This window comes from Myodes glareolus, chromosome 4, assembly GCF_982192425.1.
Source record: "Myodes glareolus chromosome 4, mMyoGla1.1, whole genome shotgun sequence".
In the NCBI taxonomy this organism is placed as follows: domain Eukaryota; kingdom Metazoa; phylum Chordata; class Mammalia; order Rodentia; family Cricetidae; genus Myodes; species Myodes glareolus.
Window position 1 is genome coordinate 36,589,031 of NC_142029.1, and position 21,389 is coordinate 36,610,419.

A 21,389-nucleotide genomic window follows, 5' to 3' on the forward strand; every position below is an offset into this window, starting at 1 on the left:
TGTGTTTATGGCGTGTGTGTGTGTGTGTGTGTGTGTGTGTGTGTGTGTGTGTGTGTGTGTGCATATGCTGTGTGCTTGCATGTGCAGGTGCCTGTTAGTGTATACATGGAGACCAGAAGTCGATGACATTAAGTCTTCACTTTATTTATTTGTTATTTTTTTAACTTTTAGAAAAAAAATCATATGGCAAAAGTACCAATATTTTTAAATAAACTTAAAAAGTATAGTGAGAGCCGTACTATGTGCAAGAGCACACAAGAGCGGCTCTCCGAGGTGAAGCATGTGCGAGTCTGGAGCATACTTGGCTGTATTTCTGTGACGTGTATTTGGAGACAAGAAGCCAAACTTCATCTGCTTAGGTTTATTTTTCTCTCCTTGCAAATGAAAGGCCCTGGGCTAGATCATGCTGAATTAGTTCTCCTGGGAAGGACAGATAGAGACAAGTAAAAGTCCCACACCTGCCTTCAGCCTTTCGCCATTAGAGTGTGTTCTGTGGGAGAGAGAAGGAGAGAGGAAGTTGGTCTTGGCATCTATCTGGGTCTGCTGTGACCAGATCTCACGGGCTTCCGCTGAGTGGGGCCGTTACTCATGTCGGACAGGAGGGCCTTCTGTTCAACTTCAGTGACTGACACCTGCGTAAAGCAACGGGGAAAGAGGCATGAAACAGCGTGAAGAGGGAAGAGAAAACAGAACACAGCCCCACCCAGACCAGCTGCTGCATCCTATGGAGCTGGCAAGGGTCCTAGGATTAGGGAAAGGCCTGCTCCATCCACCAAAGGAAACACTTGGCTTTTCAGAGAATTTTCTCTGGCCTAAAGGTTAGTCTGGTTGCCTGGTTTCTGCTCTTAAACAGTTCCAACCCAACCTGGCTAGGAGGGAAATGCACACTGTTCCTGGTTCTTCAAGTGTTCCGTTTCCACCTTATTTTGGAAACTGCCTTGATTCCCACTCCAAGGTGCCAATAAGACCCAAAACACCACCACCACCACCTTGGAAATACTGGGAATTTAGAACCTAGGACCTCAAGCATGCTAGTCAGGGGCTCCACCTGACCCTGAGATATATTCCCAGCTCTCAAATGTTTTTTAATATGCTGAGTAGAAGGGAAATTTAAAATCACTCTTCTGATAAATTAGTAAAAATCTAAAATTGCTAACAGAAAGGTAAAAGCACACTTTTAGGTAGTCGGGTTTGGGTTTTTTTTTTTTCACTCTTTGGGAGCCTCCCACCCAGATCTCAAATAAATACCCAGAGACTTATTCTTACTTATGAATGCCCAGCCTTAGCATGGTTAATTTCTCGCCAGATTTTCTAACTTAAATTATCTCATTTCTCTTTATCAACATTTTGCCTCTGGGCTTTCTGCCTTTCTTTATTCTTTATATCTTTCTTTTCCTTCTTACTCTGTGGCTGGCTGCGCGGCTAGCCCCTGGTGTCCTCCTCTCTTCTTCTCGCTCCTCCCCCGCTCTCTTCTCTCTTCCCTGGATCTCTCTTATTTATTCTCTCCGCATGGCAGCCCCACCTATTTCTCTCTTCTGTCTGGCTATTGTTTGTTCAGCTCTTAATTAGACCAATCAGGTATGTCAGACAGAGAAAGTAATACAGCTTTACAGAGTTAAACAGATGTAACATAAAAAATACAACACATCTTTGCATCATTAAGCAAATATTTTACAGCATAAACAAATGTAGCATATTTTAAACTAATATTCCACAACAGTTTCATCTCTATTTGGCTATAGTTTCTAAACTTAAATAGTTGGTTTGTTATCTTTAAGTTGTTTTTCCATAAAGGATTAAAAACTTCTTAGAAGGTTTTATTAAAATAACTTGATAAATAATAAATAAAATAATTTGATAACAGGTTATTATAAACAAAAACAAAAATAAAGCTAAGTACTTGGCATAAAATAAAACTATAAATGAACCAAATAAAAGGATTTGTTTTGATTTTACTGCATTGTACTATTTAGGGACCTTAGTACCAACTTTTGAACTAGGTGATGAAAAAATAGGTGACTTTTTGGCAAATCTATAAAGTTTAACTTTTGGTTCTTTCTAGATTAAGCTTTGTCTGCTTGAAGGACATTGTAAAAATGTTCCCACTCTCTCATCCAGTGTGCTACATACAATCAACGTCAAATCTCACTGTACAAGTAAACTATTGTTTCCACCCAACACCTTCAAAATAGGAATATCATGCCATTTGGAAATCCTGTAAGAAAGCAAATAATCAGCTACAGTGTGACTTCCTCGGAACTGGCATATGAGTATGTCTAGATAGGGGAAGGGGGAGAGGGAGAGACAGAAGAAGGGGTTTCTCTATAGCATTGAAGCTTGTCCTGGAACTAGCTCTTGTAGACCAAGCTGGCCTCGAACTCACAGAGATCCACCTGCCTCTGCCTCCTGAGTGCTGGGATTAAAGGCGTGTGCCAACACCACCCGACTACTGTCTATATTTTTTTAAGATAAAAAATTCCTGTAGAATTTTTTGCAAATTCTATTTACAAACTTCTAAGATTTTAAACATACTGTAACCACCCCACTTAATAAACTATTTTACTTGAATGTATCTCAATAAGGTCTCAGTTTCATGAACTCTGTAGTTACAGTCTCAACGTAAGCAGTCGCACTGTAAACTTCAAAAGTGCCTTGCCTTGAGGATCTTAGCCTTCTCTAAGCAGCACATACTTCCAGGTATTCAGGTTCTATGGAGTAATCCTCTTGTATACTATAAAGGCTTATCACTTAAATTGGTTTAATAAAATGCTGATTGGCTGATAGTCAGGCAGAAAAAATAGGTGGGGCAACCAAACTAAGGATGCTGGAATGAAGAAGGGTGGAGTTGAGGGAGACACCAGCAGATGCAGTGAGGTAACAAGCTGTGAGCCACATGGGAAAGTGTAGATAAGAAATATAGGCTAATTTAAAGTGCAAGAGTTAGGTACTAACAAGCCTGAGCTATTGGCCAAGCATTTATAATTAATATAAACCTCAGTGTGTTTATTTGAGAGCTACAGGAGAAGAAAACTCCCCCCCTACAAATGGCGCCCAAATGTTTGGCAAAAATTTCCACAGAAAACCTGAAAAAGCTTTATAAAAGGTTCTAAACACACAAAAACAGACAAACACAGCTTCTAGTCTCATAATCTCATGCCAGCTGCAGTGCAGGGACATGTCTCCTGACAGCTGCCTTCAAAATGGAGCCAGCCAGCAATGGTTGTGAGCTAAGCTGCGTGGCAGGTTCCTGCAGTCTTGCTTCACACAGCTGCTGCCTGCAGGCTTAAACTGCCACACAAGCTCCACCAGCACACTGCATGGCGGGATTGGAATTTTGCTCATGCAGACAGAAAAGGATTACAGTTATGAAGTAAAGACAAATTCAGACAGGAAAAACCTCTAAACGGGTTAGAGTGTGTTTAAAAGTATACACAGGTGTGGGAGAGAGAAGACAAAGGGTATATATAGTCATAGAAAAATATAGTTTAAAAATAATGAAGTTCCAAAGGGAGTGAAGTAATATATATATATATATATATATATATATATATATATATAAAGCCACATAAAGACAGAAAATACACAGAGTCTGTATACTGAATGTAATTATGTTGTCTTTGAATTTTTTTGACTGCTGAGAAAGGAATTGCTAAGAGACACTGGATTAAAGCTGCTAGATTAAACCAACCTATATATTTTAAAAATATCTTGCTTCAAAATTTAAGCCAAATTTAAGCTTTAGGGGAAAGGTTATGCTTTTATTTCCATAGGAAGTGGGAAGCTGTGGGTTTACTCCAGGTTAAAGAAAAATTACATTTGATCAAGGAGGATCCCCTGAAAATCCTGGTTACAAACATAAAGAAAAAAACTGAAAAGGACTACAAGACACGTGATGTATATTTTACCTGCTCAAACACATATCAAAAATTCATCTTCGGCTCCTTATGTACAATGCACAGTCTATACTTGTATTAATACAGATATGTATGTAACCATTAAAAGTCTATATATTTTCAGGGCAAGGGGACCAGACACCAGTAAAAATAGATGGACCAAGTGATCCAGCATCTAAAACAGCTTCAAGGATGCTAGCTGAGATATTCCAGCCTCACAGGCTACTCCAGCTTGGACTTCATCAATGTTCCCCCAAAGATAACAGTGTCCACAAACAACAGGAAGTAGTCTAGAAAGTGACATCCACATTCCCAAAAGATTGGTTATGGATGTTCGTCATCAAGATGAGTTGGTTACAAATTGTTACTGGTCATTCTCAGAAAAAAGTTAAGTGAAGAAAAAATGCTAAATAGAAAAAAGAGGGGATATAAAAATGAAAGGATAAAAGTGTAGATTTTTATATCTACTTAATCTAGAAAAGCATCTATTAATTTCAAAATAATTTACATTAGTTTGGATTTTAGTCTATTGCTATAAATTTAAAGTTATTTTTGTTATACTGTATGTAAGTTTCTACTGTTGTTTGGGAAATTGTGTTTGTGCAGCACATTTAAAAATATAATATTTAATTAAGGAGTACAGATTAATAGCCATCTATACTAATTGGCACAGCCATATCTGATGGGAATGGCAAAAGTCATAAGGCCAACATAGCTGCTTGATAAAGATCCAAAAAGCTGAGCCACATGATGCCCACTGTGCCTTCTTTGGTCTTCATCTCCTGTTGCATGCTTGAGAGACTTTCATTTGCACAATTTGGGGATATTGGATTGGTGGAAATTTCTTATGAATCATTTATGTCTTCTTCCAAAAGTACTGCTTCTAATCTTCCCCAGGAAAGACCTAAACATACTACTTCTCCCACTTTTAGGGAGATAGCTTATCTACTTGAAGGTCTTTCTTATGCCTTGGAAGTTGTGACACACATAAAGAAGCCAGAGGTCTCTTTATGAGGTTATAAGACATTCTTGAAACATCTGTCCCTGTATTTACTCAGGAACAAGATAATCAAAACAAAGTAAACTAAAAAAGTCAACATGATTCAGTGGGCTAGAGGGGTTGGGCACATTTCAGATTGTAAACCTCTTCCCACTACACACTCAGGCAATGATGTGGCATATACAGTAACACAGTTAGATTAGCTGAAGTTACCTCTGTCCTACACAGAGACTTATATGATGAGTAAAAAAATAATGTAGAAAGATGATTTAAAAAATGAGATGTCTGGACCTCCCTTTCTTAGCAAAGGTAGCACATGCAATGCTACTGTGGTGTCATATGAATAAAGAACAAAAGATTTCCAGAATTAAACATATAAACAAATCATATAAAAATATAAAAATGTAAACCTTGTATTATACCAGAATTTGAATAATAACTGCAGTAGCTTTGGCCTGAGGGTTTTTCTTGAGCACTCTGACCACTAAGAGTTAATAATGCACTACTTGGTACATGGGAATCTGCCTGGGATGGCTTGGAGACTTTGTTTTGGTCTAGTGTCCTTGTAGTCACAAAAGCAACTAGCCCAAGAACAGGCTGTCATTTGTCTCTAGATTTTTAAATTTGGGTTATGGGGTTAGTGAGTAAAAATGGTTATAAAAGATGACCATTTATCAATGATACTAAACTTGAGGGGAAATGATTGTATTTGATAACTCTATTCTGTCATGATTTATCAACGATGACTAAAAGATATGCAAGAAGACGTGAAACACATCTCCAAAAAATAAAAATGATATGATCTATGTTTTGGAACAGCATGAATCTATCTCTGCTTACTCTAGCTGCAAGATTCTCCCAACCATCCTCCTGGCTCAATCCTTCCCTCACAGACTCCTTACATCCTCTGCTGGGACCTGTCAACTGCCAGGGTTGGAAATAGTCAAACTAGAGTTATATTAGGTATGTTTTCAAGGTCATATACAGATATATTTATATAGGTAGGTGGTCTTCAACCACCTACAGATTATGGCACTTAAGTCTTTTCTTGACAGTGAGACATCTGTTCCTGGCAGCACAGATCTATTTTAATGAAGGTGATGGGCATAGAAAAAAAACTCCATATGGATTTTGTTTTCTTTATTGCAAAAGCTAACCATGTGGGCAAAGAAACTGTCTTGTCTCAATTGCTGACAGATATTGTTTGAACTGACCATCAGGATGCAAAAGAAAGCAACTGCCAAACTTTGCCAGGACAAGGTAGGACAGTTCTTCAAAATTCCCTGCTTCTCAGAAAAGTCTGTCAGATATACCAGGCCTTTAGCCAGAGTTGGATGCCTTATATCCCTGTCATCAGGGATCTTCTGGGGTCTTTGATGGAGTTGAAGACTACATAGCTATAGTTATTGTTTCACTTAGTTATGATAAAAAGGTAAATTAGGTGTAAAACTTTAGACTCACTAAAATAAAATAGATAATAGAATATTTTCTCTAATTTTGACAAATATAAATGGATTGAATATTGTAACTAATTCTTGCTTGATAACTGTTTTTGTTGTCTATAATTTTACTAAGTTAAAGTTAAAACCTTCCTTTTTATTTAGAGAAAAAAGGGGAAATGCTATGGAATATTCCTTTACACTGTGATTGGTTTAATAAAGAAACTGGCTGGCCAATAACTGAACAGAATAAGGTTAGGCAAGAGAGCCAGACTAGAAGAATGCCAGGAGGAAGAAGGGTGGAGTCAGGAGTCACCAGCCAGACTCAGAGGGAGCAGGAGATGAACATACCATATTAATAAAGGTACTGCCACATGAGAGCATAAATAGGAAATATAGGTTAACTTTAAATATATGAGCTAGTTAGTAATAAGCATAAGCTATTGGCCAAGCATTTATAATTAATATAAGCTTCAGTATGTTTATTTGAGAGCAGCTGCGGGACAGGAAAACTCCACCTATGTTCAGGTCTATGTTCTCCATCACTAAACTACCAACATATCCCAGAAGCTCAACCTTATCATAGTAAAATATATAGGCAACTCAAAAAAATTGCTTAGATCCATAGAAGGCTAGAATTATAAGATGAAGAAATGTTTCAATCAGAAATAAAACTATTATGAAACTTAGGGCTAATGGCTAAAAATTATTTTTCCTAAGTCACATATAAAATGTATAGTAAAATTTCTGGTGTTATCAACTAAATATGTTAATATCAATATTTACCTTGTATACCATAAGGCCAAATACATTTATTCAACAAATAATGTTTCCAATGCTTCTTTGTCAGTTTTGTGTTGTTGAGAAAGCATTAAAAACAGTCACAAACCCTTCAGCCATTTTTAACTAAGAGCGTTTCCAGTATACACTAAAGTAGGCAGAATAGTATTGTGAGCTCTCCAATATCCACAGCCCACTTTTAAAAAGTATTAGCTTTTTGCCAACCACAATTCCACTCTATTTAATTTGAAATGAAGCTCCCCGCATAGCCTACAATTTACCCATAGTATTCAGTATTTACTCTTTGACTTAAAACATAGCATCATGCCATTTGAAAACTGGCAATCATTCTGGAATACCATCGATTTTTTAGTCACTGTTCAGAGTTTTCTGATTTTCAAACTATAGGTGTACTTTTTCCACTTTTCACTTTGAAATTTGCAAAATAAAATGATAGAGAGAAGCTTTAGCACCCTTGACCTTTTCATCAAATGTTAGCATCTTCCCATAGTTCTCTTTCTCAGGCTTTGATTTTTTTTCTGTATCTCCATGCACACATGTACACACACACACGCACACACATACTCACCTCTCCTTTCCCTTGAATCACATGAGAGTAAGTTGTAGACATCATGCCTCTTTGTATCCAAATATGTCATTATATGTTTCCTGATAAGTACTTTCTCTTAAAATATCACGTTGCAATTATCAAATTAGGAAATTAAATATTGATAACTATCCAATAGGTCCTATTCAAATGTTTCTGTTTTTCTCAGGACCCTGTCTTGCAGCAGGGGAGCCAGCACAAGGAGATTGCACTGGTTGTCACACCTCGTAACCTTCTTTGACTTGCAGAGTTCCTCAACCTTTCTTTCTCCCAACAACATCTTTGGAGACTGCTGAGAGACAATGGGAACAAGGTTCACTGTCTTCCACCCCCTAGGAGTTTGCTTTGCCTTAGTATTTATAGCTATGTGATATAGGTGTGTGATTCTAATATTCCCAGAATGCATTCCTTGTGAGCCATTGCTATTAATCTATAGTCACAATATCTGAACCTCTGTTCAGTGCTAAACTTCAAGGCAAACTTTAAAGTGGCAGTAGCTGTTGTCTTGTTCTGTCCAAGTTGCCCTTTGCTTTTCACAGCAACAGAGAATGACCGCATAATGACACCCCACTTTCCCACAGCTGAAGCAGAGAGAACGTGGCGCGATCACTGTGCTAGATTGTGGGGAACCCCACAGTCCACCCAGCAGCTTGGCACTGGGGACTCCTCAGTCACTGTTCTCTTCAACGTCATCCACACAAGCAGTGTGCCAGTGGGTGTCTGCGTTTGCTTTGTAGGGCTGTGACTAAATACCAAGACCAAAACAACCTGGGGTGCAGGGATGTAATCTCGCCTTATACTTTATAGTCCACCGTGAACAGAAGCCAGGGCAAGACCTGAAGGCAGGAACTGAAGCAGAGGCCATGGAAAGATCCTACTTACTGGTTTGCTCTTCATGAAGTATTTAACCAGCTCTCTTTTCTTCCTCCTCTTTTTTTTTTAAAGAAATTTATTTTTATTTTATTGATGTTTTGCCTGTAGGTACGTCTGTGTGAGGGTATTGGTTCCTGGAACTGCCATGTGGGTGCCGGGAATTGAACCTGTTAACCTGCTTTTTTCTATAACCTAGGATCATCTATTAACCATCAATCATTAATCAGGAAAATGCCCCCATAGACTTGCCAACACATCAATTTGATGGAAACATTTTCTCAGTGGAACTTAACTCTTCCTAGTTGACCATAGCTTGTGTCAAGTTGAAAAACAAAAGGCAGTGGGTACCTGGAATTTATGGTAAGGTGTCAGTGACTATTTCATTACGAGAAATGTACTCATCCTTCGTCCCTGTTTCCTGACATTCAGCTCCTAAATGCTCTCAGAATCTATGAAGTGCCAAGTCCTTTTGTGAGCTCAGATGGCTGGTGGTTAAAGGCTCTTTGATGTGATTAGAATGAGGAAGGGTGGGTATGGGAGAGACTTAAGTATGATTAGAGGGTTGGAACTTTCAGTTCTAAGCCCTAACCTCTCCCTCTGTGCAAAGGAGAGGCAGTGCAGGGTAAGCTGCTTACAGTGGCAGATGATCTGATCAACTGGGCCGATTAAAAAAATCTTCAGAGAAATCCAAAGGGGTCACAGAGATCGCTGAGAGAACAGGATTTGCTGCTCAAACATGAGGACCTGAGTTCCGATCCTCGGTGCTCACATAAAAATCCAGGGGCACCCCTGAACAGAACAGACAGGAAGATGCTCAGAGCTCACTCACCAGCCAGCCTAAGCAAACAGGGAGCCCTAGGTTCAATAAGAAAGAGCCTGTCTCAAAAAGTAAGGTGGAGAGTGACAGAAGAAGGCATCTGAGGTCACCCTCTGGCTTGTGCATGTGCAGCCTTCACACATGCACATACACACATGCATGCACACACATGCATGCACACTCACATACATGTATGGACACACATACATACCCTCATGCATGCACAAATGTGCATGCACACATAAACACACACATGCATGCACACATAAGCACATATATGCATACACACACATACATGCCCATATGCATGCACACACAAACACACTAATGTGTGTGTACACATACACAGTGTTCAAAAAGCTCCCACGTAGCTAAATACCTGAGGTCCAGAAAACACAGAGAAGCATCATCTCTCTTCCTATAAACCTTGCCCTATGTATGACTTTTATCTGGCTCTTTATCTGTATCCTTTGCAATAAACCAGTAAGTATAAGGTCTATGAGCCATGCTTGCAGAATAATCAAATTTGTGGAGATGGTGGTGGGATCCCGAGCCTATGTCTAGTGGTAGAAAGATGTGGGTACCCTTATGTGTTGGCTCAAATGCCAAATGATGAGTCTCACAGAAGCACCTAACCTGTGAGATCCATCCTCTAGGTAGTCAGTGTTAGACTGCGCTGGCAAGATTGTTCCCCACAGGAAACGTCTGAATTTAGACAGCTGGGGTGAGTGTTCTGTGCTGACTATAGAAACCTGGGTTTTGTTCTGTTGCAGGAAAGGGTGCTTGTTTGTCCCGGCCGCCCAGCTAGTTTACACTAGAAATAATCACACAGAAACTGTATTCATTAAAGCACTGCTTGGCCCATTAGCTTTAGTTTCTTATTGGCTAACACTTACATCTTAATTTAACCCATTTCTATTAATATGTGTATCTCCACATGCCAGTGGCTTACTGGGAAAGATTCAGCATGTCTGACTCTGGCGGCTCCATGGCGGCTCTCTCTCCCTGCCCTTCTTCCCAGCATTCAGTTCTGTCTTCTCCGTCTACCTAAGTTCTGCCCTATCAGGCCCAAAGCAGTTTCTTTATTCATTAACCAATGAAAGCAACACATGAACAGAAGAACCTCCTACACCATTGTCCCTCCTAGTTTAAGTAGAGATAGAATGCATAATGTCTTGTTTAACTTCATAAACCGCAGAAGCTTTATCTGAGATAGGTAGGAAAGGAAAATCCAGAGGAACAAGTTAGCAGCAGACAATAGTTCCCTGAAAACAGGAAATGGCGTTGCCTGGGCGGTGGCCATAATCACTCTTAAGCAAGTTAAATATTTACTCAGCTGACAGAGTAAATATTTCATTTTTAATTGTTACTCAGTTTCACCCAACACTTAGCGAGTATCCACCATTTAGGGTCACGTATGTGACCTCTGGATGGGGGAGGGAAGAGTCCATGAAGAAAGAGTCTTTGGGTACAAATAAACAGTTTACAATAATCCTGCAGGAGCTATTACAGCAGGGAAACAGGAGGGAAGTGTTTCTCTGGTAATATAAGTTTCCAGTGGGTTTAGAAAGCTAAGGAGCTACACGGCATTTAGGGGTGTCATGAATGAGGTGAAGGTGCAGAGTTGTGGGGGAGTCCACAGGCACCAGGATCTGCAGAGGGAAGGGAGCTGTCAGCTCACTGCAAAGAGTATTCAGGGAAAGGAGGAAATCGGGGATAGTCTTTCCATACATCCTTTTATTAGGTCCCCTCAAAGCACAGTGATTACGTCCCACCATCCTTTTGCCACTTGTACCTATTGTCATACTATACCTGACGACATGTTAGGAAAGCCATGTCGATTCAAGTAATGCATTTGTTCTAGCTACTGCCCGTGTATTAGGTGGTACTCCATACCTATCTGAAAACGAAGAGCCGGCAGAGCAGCGGGAATGATTCATTTCCTTTAACAGGAACGGGCCACTGGTTCACACTAAGCATTTAAAGCACTTGCTGATTCACTGTGTCTACTCAAGGCTGCACTGGGCTAATGCTCAGCACTGTGAGCTATAGAGACAAAGCCTGATATCAGATCCTTAAAGGCCTGCTCCGGGACTCAGCTGGACCAAGTCATAGCTTGAGGCTATACCCACAGCAGTGCTGAGAATGCATGGTGAGTGCAGAGAAATGAAATAAGTGTACCTTGAGCAAGGTCGGTGAAGGGTGATTTTTAATGCCAAAAAGCACCATAAATTATCCACAAACCCTCTCAGCACCGGTACTGATAAAACATGCATACTCATTTGAAAACTTTTAAAAGCCGTGCCTGACAGGGCAAGCCTGTAATCCTAGCTACTCAGGAGATGGAGACAAGAGGATCATAACTTCAAGACCTGCTTGGGCTAGGAGTGAGCTCAAGGCCAGCCTTGGAAACTTAGTGAAGTCCTGCTTAAAAATAAGAACAGAATTCAGGATGGAGTTCAGTGGCAGAGCATTTGCCTAGCGTATGTAAGGCCCTGGGTTCGGTTCCAGGGTCACAGCAGAATAAAACAAAAATTCATTAAAAAGGAAAAATAGTTGAGACTTGAACTAAGACTCCAGTGAGCAAGGGGCATGCAAGAGAGGTTACTATTTAGCAATTTTAATTGCCTTTCTCGTTATTCATATGGTATAAAGGTAGGGGATTCCCCCCACTCCCTTCGACCTCTGAATGTTGACTGAGATGAACTGACAACACGAAGGCTATCGGGAGAAATGACACAGCAGTTTTCTGGTGTGCACAAGGAACAGTCATGGACGCGTGTTTCCACGGAGCCAGTGAGGTTCAGACATTCAGCATGACTCTGCACTATCTCTGTAAGACTCAGAAGTGTGATTCCCCCACTGACCCAGTGAGGCGTGGATGCCTGATACCCTTCGCCATATAGAAAAAAAAAATGGGGGAGGGGATAGAGGCAATTTAGAGGGATAGTAAATAATTATCAAGGGACAGGACAGACTCGGAGAGGGAGATGAGATTATAAATGACCCTCTGGAATCTGAACGAGCCAGAAAGAGATGTTATCTTGGGACAAAGTCCTCCCCGGTGCGGATGCACTTTGACAGACTATGAGCTTCTTTCTTGAGAACGGAAGGAGGTTGTGATCTTTTATGGGTCTGGTCTTCATGCACATGAAGTCCTTTGCTGCACCTGTGGGAGAGTCAAGATACAGGGGGCAGGGGGCTCAGAAGGATCTCCTCTAAGACCACTCCTACAACTCCACGTGTCAAAATGCACGCCTTGAGGTACCATTTTGTGAGAGTCGCAACAATATATCCATGAAAAAAAGTATACCATCCCTACCACAACATTGATGTGGAGTTGGAGACTTTCTTAACACACTACCTGTGTACCATCGTGCAATTGGAGACGGGTATTTCTGCTCTCCTTCTCCGGGAATGCTCTTTCATGCCCTTTCCTGTTAAGCATCTCTCCATGGAAATGCTGGGTCTCAGAAAACAACACTTCCTCCCTAAGTGTAGCCCTTTGGTACGCTTATAGAGAAACAGTCTCCATGCCAGGGTCTTCTTAACCTTCTCTTCGTTCTCCTCCATCACAGGAACGGGCTCCCTGAATGCTGTCACGTGACAGCAAATTGCTTATGAAAGAATTTCCCAGGAACTACATCTAGTAACTGAGAAAGATTATCTAAAAAGGAACTAAGCGTTGTCATCATGACTGAGCAAATGAATGTACTTTCAGTTTCATGGCCTATTCTTCTCCAAAAAGTGCTGATTATCTTCAAGATTGCAATCTCAACATATGGATTCCAGGAAGGACCCAGAGAATATACTATATTTAATAACACTCTGTAGTTCACAAGACGCTTCCCGCCTCTACATCAATCCCCTCCCTGCTTTCCACATTACGCAGTTTTAAACTCTGGTTTCACAGATGATGAACTCGAGATTCTGAATGGTTCTAACTCACCCAAGGCCTCTTCATTGCTGACTCTAATCTACGTAAAAACAAAACAAAACAAACCTCTAGTATCCACAGGAGCCAGGCTGACAAAGGAGTGAGTTGGCCTGTCATGCTATCTGGAAAGAGACATGAAATATGATTTGTATATACAAATCATTACTCTCTCTTACTGCGCATGAATAATCTTCCTTTCTCCTGTGCTCTCTTCTGAAAATACAGTTGCAAGAAATATTCCACTTTTTCTGTGAAGTGTTCTGTAAGGAAAACACCACCAACATGAAGATAAATGACGGCCATGGCATGAGTACTGGAGATGCCAGCAGCAGCCTGGACAAAGTATCCCAGGCTCATGACCACTCCCCGCATCAAATGGTTGTCATGGAGATAAAAAGTATGGACCCTGTGTTCTGTCTAGAGTTAGCGAAGTGGTGTAAGGCTGCAATGTTGTCAACAAACTCAGGTTACAGACTGCGTCTAAGGGCTAAGCCCCACCTGTGGACCCCAGCTTGGAAAAACTCTGCTCTAGTTCATGACGATGAAGAAGAAAGCAACTTGGCAGCTAGGGTCCTGGACAGATATCGGAATGAAAGGCAGTTCCATACCAGGGCTTAGGAATCTTCTTAAGCATGTGTTAAGCAGAGCCCTTGCCCTTGCTTGCCTATAAGATGACGATAATCATCCCTAGTTGAAGCAGAAGGGAAGGACGTGGGAAACCGTGGGGACATGAGAAAGGGAAGAGAAGCCCCCTCAGTCCAGAATCTAGCTTTAGCCTCTCACCAGCCACAAAGCAAGAATTCCAGCACAATTAACAACTGCTTTGCTTAAGGTTTTTCTCACTTCCTAGCTGAAACCTGCAGTTTCCTAGAACTCCTATGGGAAATCTGCGCAACCCTAGTGGGTCCTGGCTTTTCCTTCTCATACTAATATCTCATCAAAGTCACCCCCTGGGCCTTTGTACTTAAAGGGGCAACAACTAAAGGTAAGGAGGTGGCCCTTAAGAACCCTTTGTACAGCAGAGCGGTGGTGGCTCATCCCTTTAATCCCAGCACTCGAGAGGCAGAGACAGGAGGATCTCTGGGAGCTCGAGGTCAACCTGGTCTACAGAGTTAGTTCCTGGACAGCCAGGGCTACACAGAGAAACCCTGTCTCGAAAAAACCAAAACAAACAAATAAAAGAACCCCTTGTACACGAAATCCCAAAAGCTTCTAAAACCCCGTATACAGACAACCCCTAGGACTCTTGCACTACGACCCTCCCTTGAGAAGCCTGTACCACATACTGTGTATAACCCCTCTTCCCGAGTGCCTTTCCCCCATGTTCAAGGCTAATATTTGTGTTTTAAGCGTCTCCTAATAAACCACCATTCTTCCTTGAGAAGCCCAAATCCATGCCCTTGCATAAGCTTTTCCTTTCTTAAGTGCCTTTCTTTTATTTTTAGCAAAGCCCCTACCCCGCTTTACACTGATTAGCCCTAAATTCTCTGCACACAAACCACCCTTGGGTTTGTCTGGGCTGAGGCCCCTAAAAGATTAAGAGAATTCCTCAGGTTAGTACTGAGGGTGACAGTATGGAGCTGTGCCCTCTTGCTACTGATAATATCGAGTTTATGTCTCTACGGATTTGCCTATTCTTAACTCTTCAGTTATATGTAAAAGTGTATATGTGACCATTGTGCCTGGTTACTTCGATTTACATATGGTTTGCATGATTTATTCATGCTGTAGTATGCGTTGGGATGTTTATTGAGAGACTACTATTCGCTTGTATAAATGATCATGTTCTGTTAGTTGATAGACATTTGAGTTATTTCAGCTTCCTGTGGGCTTATATTTTCAGTCCTTGTAGGCACATACCTAGGAGCGGCACTGGCCTGTGTTCTATGAGCAGAAGAACGTGGACATCTAAGTATGTCAGCATGAGGATCAGAGAGTGACTAAGGAGAAATGAGCAATGTATATCAAACCCTTATCACATACACAACAAACACTCAAGAAGAATGTTAGTAACCGCTACACTTACTACATTGATTAATTGATTGATAAAATGAACTGAAGCATGATGAATCAGCTCACATCCAGAAAAAAAAAAACCAGTCTGGAGCCAAACCATGGAGGACTGCTATCACAGGCAATAGAAGCTGACACAGCAGATATAGTGGCGTGACTGGCCAGAATAAATTCACAGGGACTAGGAGACAGACCTCGTGGAGATGGGATCTGAACTCCCTGGCAACAAGAAGCTAGGAAGATTTGTCTCCGCAGAAACTCGCCTTCCTCCTAGCTGCTGACTATGGCATGGAAGCCGGAGCTTACCCTGAGCACAGCAGGAAGAGCCTCAGGAATAAGTGTTGGCAGATGACTCAGTGACCGGGTGTCGTTCTGAGTCCTCCTAATCTGTCTCTCCGCATTATGAAACCCTCCAGCCAAGGGACAAAGGTAGTATTTATAGAGAGACAAGGGCACAGCATGGAAGCCCAGCTTACTCAGCCAAAACCAGCTCATAGTGAATCTTCTAGAAGCTGAAGCCAAATGAACACACGGTAATAAGAGTCTCCAGAGATACGTTCTCAGGAAGTGAAAGACTAAGAAGTGAGCCAGAAGACACATAGATTTAATAATTTAAAAAAAGTGTCATACTCGGTGAATACACATAATGGAGCAATGATTTCATTAAATTCAAAGGAGAAAAGAAAGAAGGGGATTTACAGCAATGGGAAGACGTTTAGAAAAAGGAATGAGCTCGAAACGGAACTGATTGGATTAAGGCACTGGTTTGACCTGGGCTGAACCGAGCTGAATAATTATTACCAAAAGTTATTACCAAACTTTGTGCTAGACACTGTCAGAGAAAGCTGCAACAAATAAATATGGATTTTTCAGCAATAATTTTGAATTATTTTTGAACTTTCTAAACTTTTTGACTCAGGCCCTACAGGTTTTTTTTTTTTTCTTTTTAATAGGGACCTACAAGAATAACTGCAGCACCCTACCCGAGTGAGCTTGTATCTACAGCAGGTGAGTGACTTAAGAGCAGCAGGTAAAAGCATCCGGAATGAAATAATCCTGCCTCGTGAATGAAAGGTATTCATGAAAATCAAAGCAAGGCAGAGACGCTTCTCCCTGTAACTAGCAACGAGTCTATCACCGAGCTCAGGCGTGATGTAAATACAGTAAACACACATGAAAATAAGAGGGAGAAAGGTTGTGACATAGAATAGGATCCAGGAACATGTTTAGCTACAAATAACAGACACCCGTAGACCAAAACTTAAAGGGAAAGTTTTCTCAATGTGTTAAGAATAAGGAATCAGGAACTGGAGAAATGGCTCAGTGGTTAAGAGCACTGCCTGCTCTTTCCAAGGACCTGGAGTCCGTTACACACAGCAGCTCACAGCTTTTGGTAACAACAGTTCCAAGGGATGGGTCATCCATGACAAAACTCCAATGCACATAAAATAAAATAAATAAATTATAAGACAAAAAAATGATGCTTTTTTTTTAAAAAAAAAAAAAAGAAGAAGAAGAAGAAGAAATCAAGGGCAACTCAAAGTTGATGGATCTCAACAGGTCGCTTCCCATTTTTGTATCCACCATCCTCAGAATGAGGGTTAGAATAAGATGAATATTAGTGTTTTCCTCCTTTTTTTGTGCAGGACAGCTATTTATTTTTAAGTATTAAATCTGATTCCTACTACGTAGAAGACAGGAGATGGGCAGGGCTCAACACGTGTTAGGAAGGCACGTGTCTACTGTCTCTCCCATGGGGCACTGTGGGGTCACGAGATCTCTAGCTGCAAGACAGTAGGCTAAAACAAATATGTTTTAGTTTGGCACACTAAATAAAACTGGCTCTTTTGAAAAGGAAGAGGTGCCTAGGATTGACAGATGTGGATGGGGTTACAGAGCTAGGAGAGAGAGTCCTGGATCAGGCTGGCAAGACCCTGGACTTGCTTTCTGGCAGGACCTCAGCCTTGCGTGACATTCTGGCCCTGCCAATTGTTAAATATTACAGAAGTTATAGAACAACCATGTGAGAAAAATCTTAGGGTAGCCAAGACAACTTTGATTTAGAACAGAATGAAATTAAAAACAGCAAATCCCGAAGCTTTGAGAATCGGGAACATGACCAATGACTGACTGTTTAAATTGACAGGTGTCCACATTTGAGTGACATAAGCCATTTATGTAAATTAGCCCCTCAGTCTCTGTCTAAATTTTAAACATTTCATATATATCAAGTCTGCACTAATTCCGAGTTAGCCCCAGGACTCTTAGGGACTAGTATGACGTCATGTTAACGTTTGTCCCTGTAGGATGTCAAGGTTGGAAGGGGGGTGCATGTACAGGGCTCCACTCCTCCTGCTAGGGCCGCAATATGAAGCACAGCTCATTTCCTATGAGTACATTGACTGTTTATGACACAGTCGTCAAAAAGATTCATCTCTTGTCTTGCTTAATATTCATATTACCTTATATAAGCACTATTGTATGTAGAGATCATGTTAGATGATTTTAAGGCTCAAAACCAAAATAAACTAACCTAACTTCAGCTTTTTGTTTTTTAACCTTTCTATGTCAGAGCTGAGTATGAGGGAAATAAAAGAAGAAGCCAACACACGGCATCAACGCGCCTCCAGTTTAAAGCACACAAGGACCATGGGTGAGGGAAGAGAGCCTGCTGTTCAGAAACATGTACTCAGAGCTGGAGAGATGGGCCAACAAGGGAAGGTAATTGCCATCAGGTTTGTGACCTGAGTTCAACTCCTGAGACAAGGTAGAAGGAGAGAACTGACTTCCTCAAGTTACCCTCTACCTCCGTCATGTCATGGGCACACCCACACATACATGCACACACAATACATAAATAAATAGAATGTAATAAAGTCCCTACATTCTGATCTAGGTCTTGAGTCAAAGTCAAGGTTTCCTTTGCCTTCCTTTCATGCTCGCCGGTGATTTGGGAGCTGACTGGTCGACCACACTTTGAATCTCAAGGGCCTAAGGTGCCTTGAAACTGCCAGGCAGTGGTGATGCACGCCCATTAATCCCAGCACTCAGGAGGCAGAGGCAGGTGGATCTCTGTAAGTTCAAGGCCAGCCTGATCTACAGAGTGAGTTCAGGCTGCAAAGCTACACAGAGAAATCCTGTCTCAAAAAAAAAAAAAAGAAGAAGAAGAAGAAGAAAGATGCCTCAAAACCCTACATTTTTTATTCCTCTATTTGAAAAAAATTCATGTAAAATAAGCATGAAATAGACTATAGGAACAGAATAAGAACGGTTTGCTAGTGCTGGACACTTACATCTTAGAATATACATGAAGTCTTAGAGGAATGACATGTGTTTTAGAAATCCAGCCAGCTTGCCAAGACGGTAATGAATGAACATAATTGAGATGTGGGTGGAAACCCTCCGAAACTGAGAAGCTTTGTTCTGACATGCCCTGTGAATACATAGAACATATGCCAAGATTCTATCAATAGGTAGTTTAAACCCAACCTTGAGAAAACTTGGAATTTTGGGTCTGAAACCCTCTGCCCTAAATGCAATTGGGTAACTCTGGAAGGTTTAGTTAATATCAAGTCTGTTTTGCAAGGAAACCACATATTAACTGCACAAACACACGATTTAAGTTAGCTAATGAAGCCGTAAGAAACAGAGCAAAGTGGAGAACTCAGCGGCAAGGGCACAAAGGGGTTCAGAGGGTGACCAGTTTCTACAGGGCCTGCCACACTAGATGGAAACTCTTAGAATCTTTACCCCAAATTTGTGTTTCCTATATATAACAAAAGTCATCTTTTCTAAGAGTTCTAAAGTTCATTCTACAGCAGAGACAGAGAAATACTGACTGATACAAGTGATCAACCCTTTGGGAAGGTATCTACTTGTTTAGCCACAACTGCAATGAACTACGGAATACTTTCATTCTCTCTCTCTCTCTCTCTCTCTCTCTCTCTCTCTCTCTCTCTCTCTCTCTCTCTTTTTCTCTCATCAATACCTTCCTTGTCCCATGCAGCCAGTCCCTTCTGTGTCCCCAGCTAAGCTGGGCAACCCAGGATCTGTTTTCAGTCTATAGCTTTCCTATTTTAGAGTAGGATTGATGAAACCATGTGGAACACAGCTTTTTGGTGGTCTTCCTCAATGGCTTCTGAGACTCATCAGCACTGGCACATGAATACCCCTTGTACTTCCACACTAAATCATACTGAGTTGGAGGCAAAAGGAAGCCTCATCCTTACATGTGTGGTTTAATGTGTTTTGCAAGCAAAAGGTCAAAGTAATGGGAAATACCGAAAATGTAAATATTGGGTATATTCATTCACATATAATACTACTTATTTTAAATATCTGTTCTCTATTTCTGGATCATAATCCACACTGTTCATCAGGTAACTAACCTCTGTATTTCTTCACTTGTCCATCTGCTTTAATAACTGCTAGCTATAAAAGCAGTGGGTAAGAAATTTCAAAGTGCCTATCCTGTGCACAAAACTAAAAATAGTTATTATTATATGTTTATTCACAGAAGCAGTGTTTTACATACTACATTAAAATCAGGAGTCCTGCACAAATTCAACATGATCATCAATGCGGGGAAATAATAGGTGCATAGCCATGAATACGGCAACCTAAGGCTCCGCTATCAAATTCTTGTTAGAGAACTTCAAGGAAAATAAGTTTTAATTCAGAATCATTTTATAAATTTATTTGTAATGATTTATTTAAAAAATAAATTAAATTTACTATAATCTAATTTTGAAGCCTCTTCTGTTGTAGATGGCCGCTTGTTTGTTCCCGGCTGCTCAGCCCCGAAATAACCACACAGAAACTGTATTAATTAAATCATTGCTTGGCCTATTGGCTCTAGCTTCTTATTGGCTATCTCTTACATCTTAATTTAACCCATCTCTATTAATCTGTACATGCTCAATGAATATCTATTAAAAAAAAAAAAAAAGACTCGGATCCAGATCCAGACACTGGATTGCACACTTGAAAGCCCAGCACACAAGAGGTTGGGGTAAAGGAATCACAATTTTGACCCAGACCTGAACCATCTAGTTAGTTCAAGCTAGCCTGAGCTATATCATGAACTCTGGTCTCAAAAATCCAGGAAAAATTAAAAGAATCAATTAGCCTTTGAGAGAATAAGGCACAGTTCTAGTCCTTCCTGGTATGATACTCTCCATACTGCCTGGAGACCAAGAGGCTTGATTTCTGTTTTCCATATCATCTACTTCTATGCCATATCTCATGCATTCCTCTCTCCTTTTGTCTAGAAATCAGAAGCCTTGGCTTGGGAAATGGCGTTTTCTTCTTAACTCACTTTGAAATAACAGTGCTGCTATTTGCTTGTGAAGCAGACAGTAACGGGTGACGTCATATGAACACAGTAGACGCCGGGGAGCAGGTTTTGGTTGAATTTGTCAAACAGAAGATAGGATCTTCCCAACAGTCAGCACTGGTCTAGACACAGCCCTTACACTGTCAACACTGCGTTCGCAAATTCACACTGTCGGAAAACATTTGCTCTGGTTCCAACAGTCAAGGTCAGGGGAGAGAGGCCAAATTAGAGAGTGGAAATGGGTCCCTCTGGGAAACAGGGGAGACACAGGCTCACAAGCCAAAGAACTACATCTAGACTGAAATTGCTCATGTAAAAAGAGAAATACTGATGTGTTTAAACAATGCTATTATGTAATCCTGCCAGGGAAATCTAAAAAACCTCAGGGTAGGTCTGATCAAGAGCTAAGTAGCTGGGGGATCTGTCTACAAACTATTGGTTCAGAGCTGTTCCTGAGAACACTAACCTAAATTCATGGTGAAATATTTCAAATGTGGATTTTTTTTTTTTTGCGAGTACTGTGAGGGCTGAGTTAAATTAACAGATAATTTTATTAAATTTAACCTTTATATTAGCAGTTTCAGTTCCTAAAATCTAAAGTGAAAAGCTATTGAAACTATAAAGAACACAGATAACACGTAGTAGAGAAAAGACAAGAACAGGAAAATCCTCAGCATCACTCAGCTCCAGTCCTC

General features: G+C 40.8%; 1 long non-coding RNA gene across 1 annotated transcript; it reads right to left on the reverse strand.

Annotated features, from left to right (window-relative positions):
- Positions 1-346: 346 nt before the first annotated feature.
- Positions 347-15,808, reverse strand: LOC125393638 (uncharacterized). The gene is made up of 3 exons (XR_007229888.3): positions 15,666-15,808; positions 13,413-13,468; positions 347-632 (listed from the first exon to the last, which is right to left on the reverse strand). It is a non-coding gene; the product is annotated as an uncharacterized LOC125393638 (long non-coding RNA).
- Positions 15,809-21,389: the final 5,581 nt, after the last annotated feature.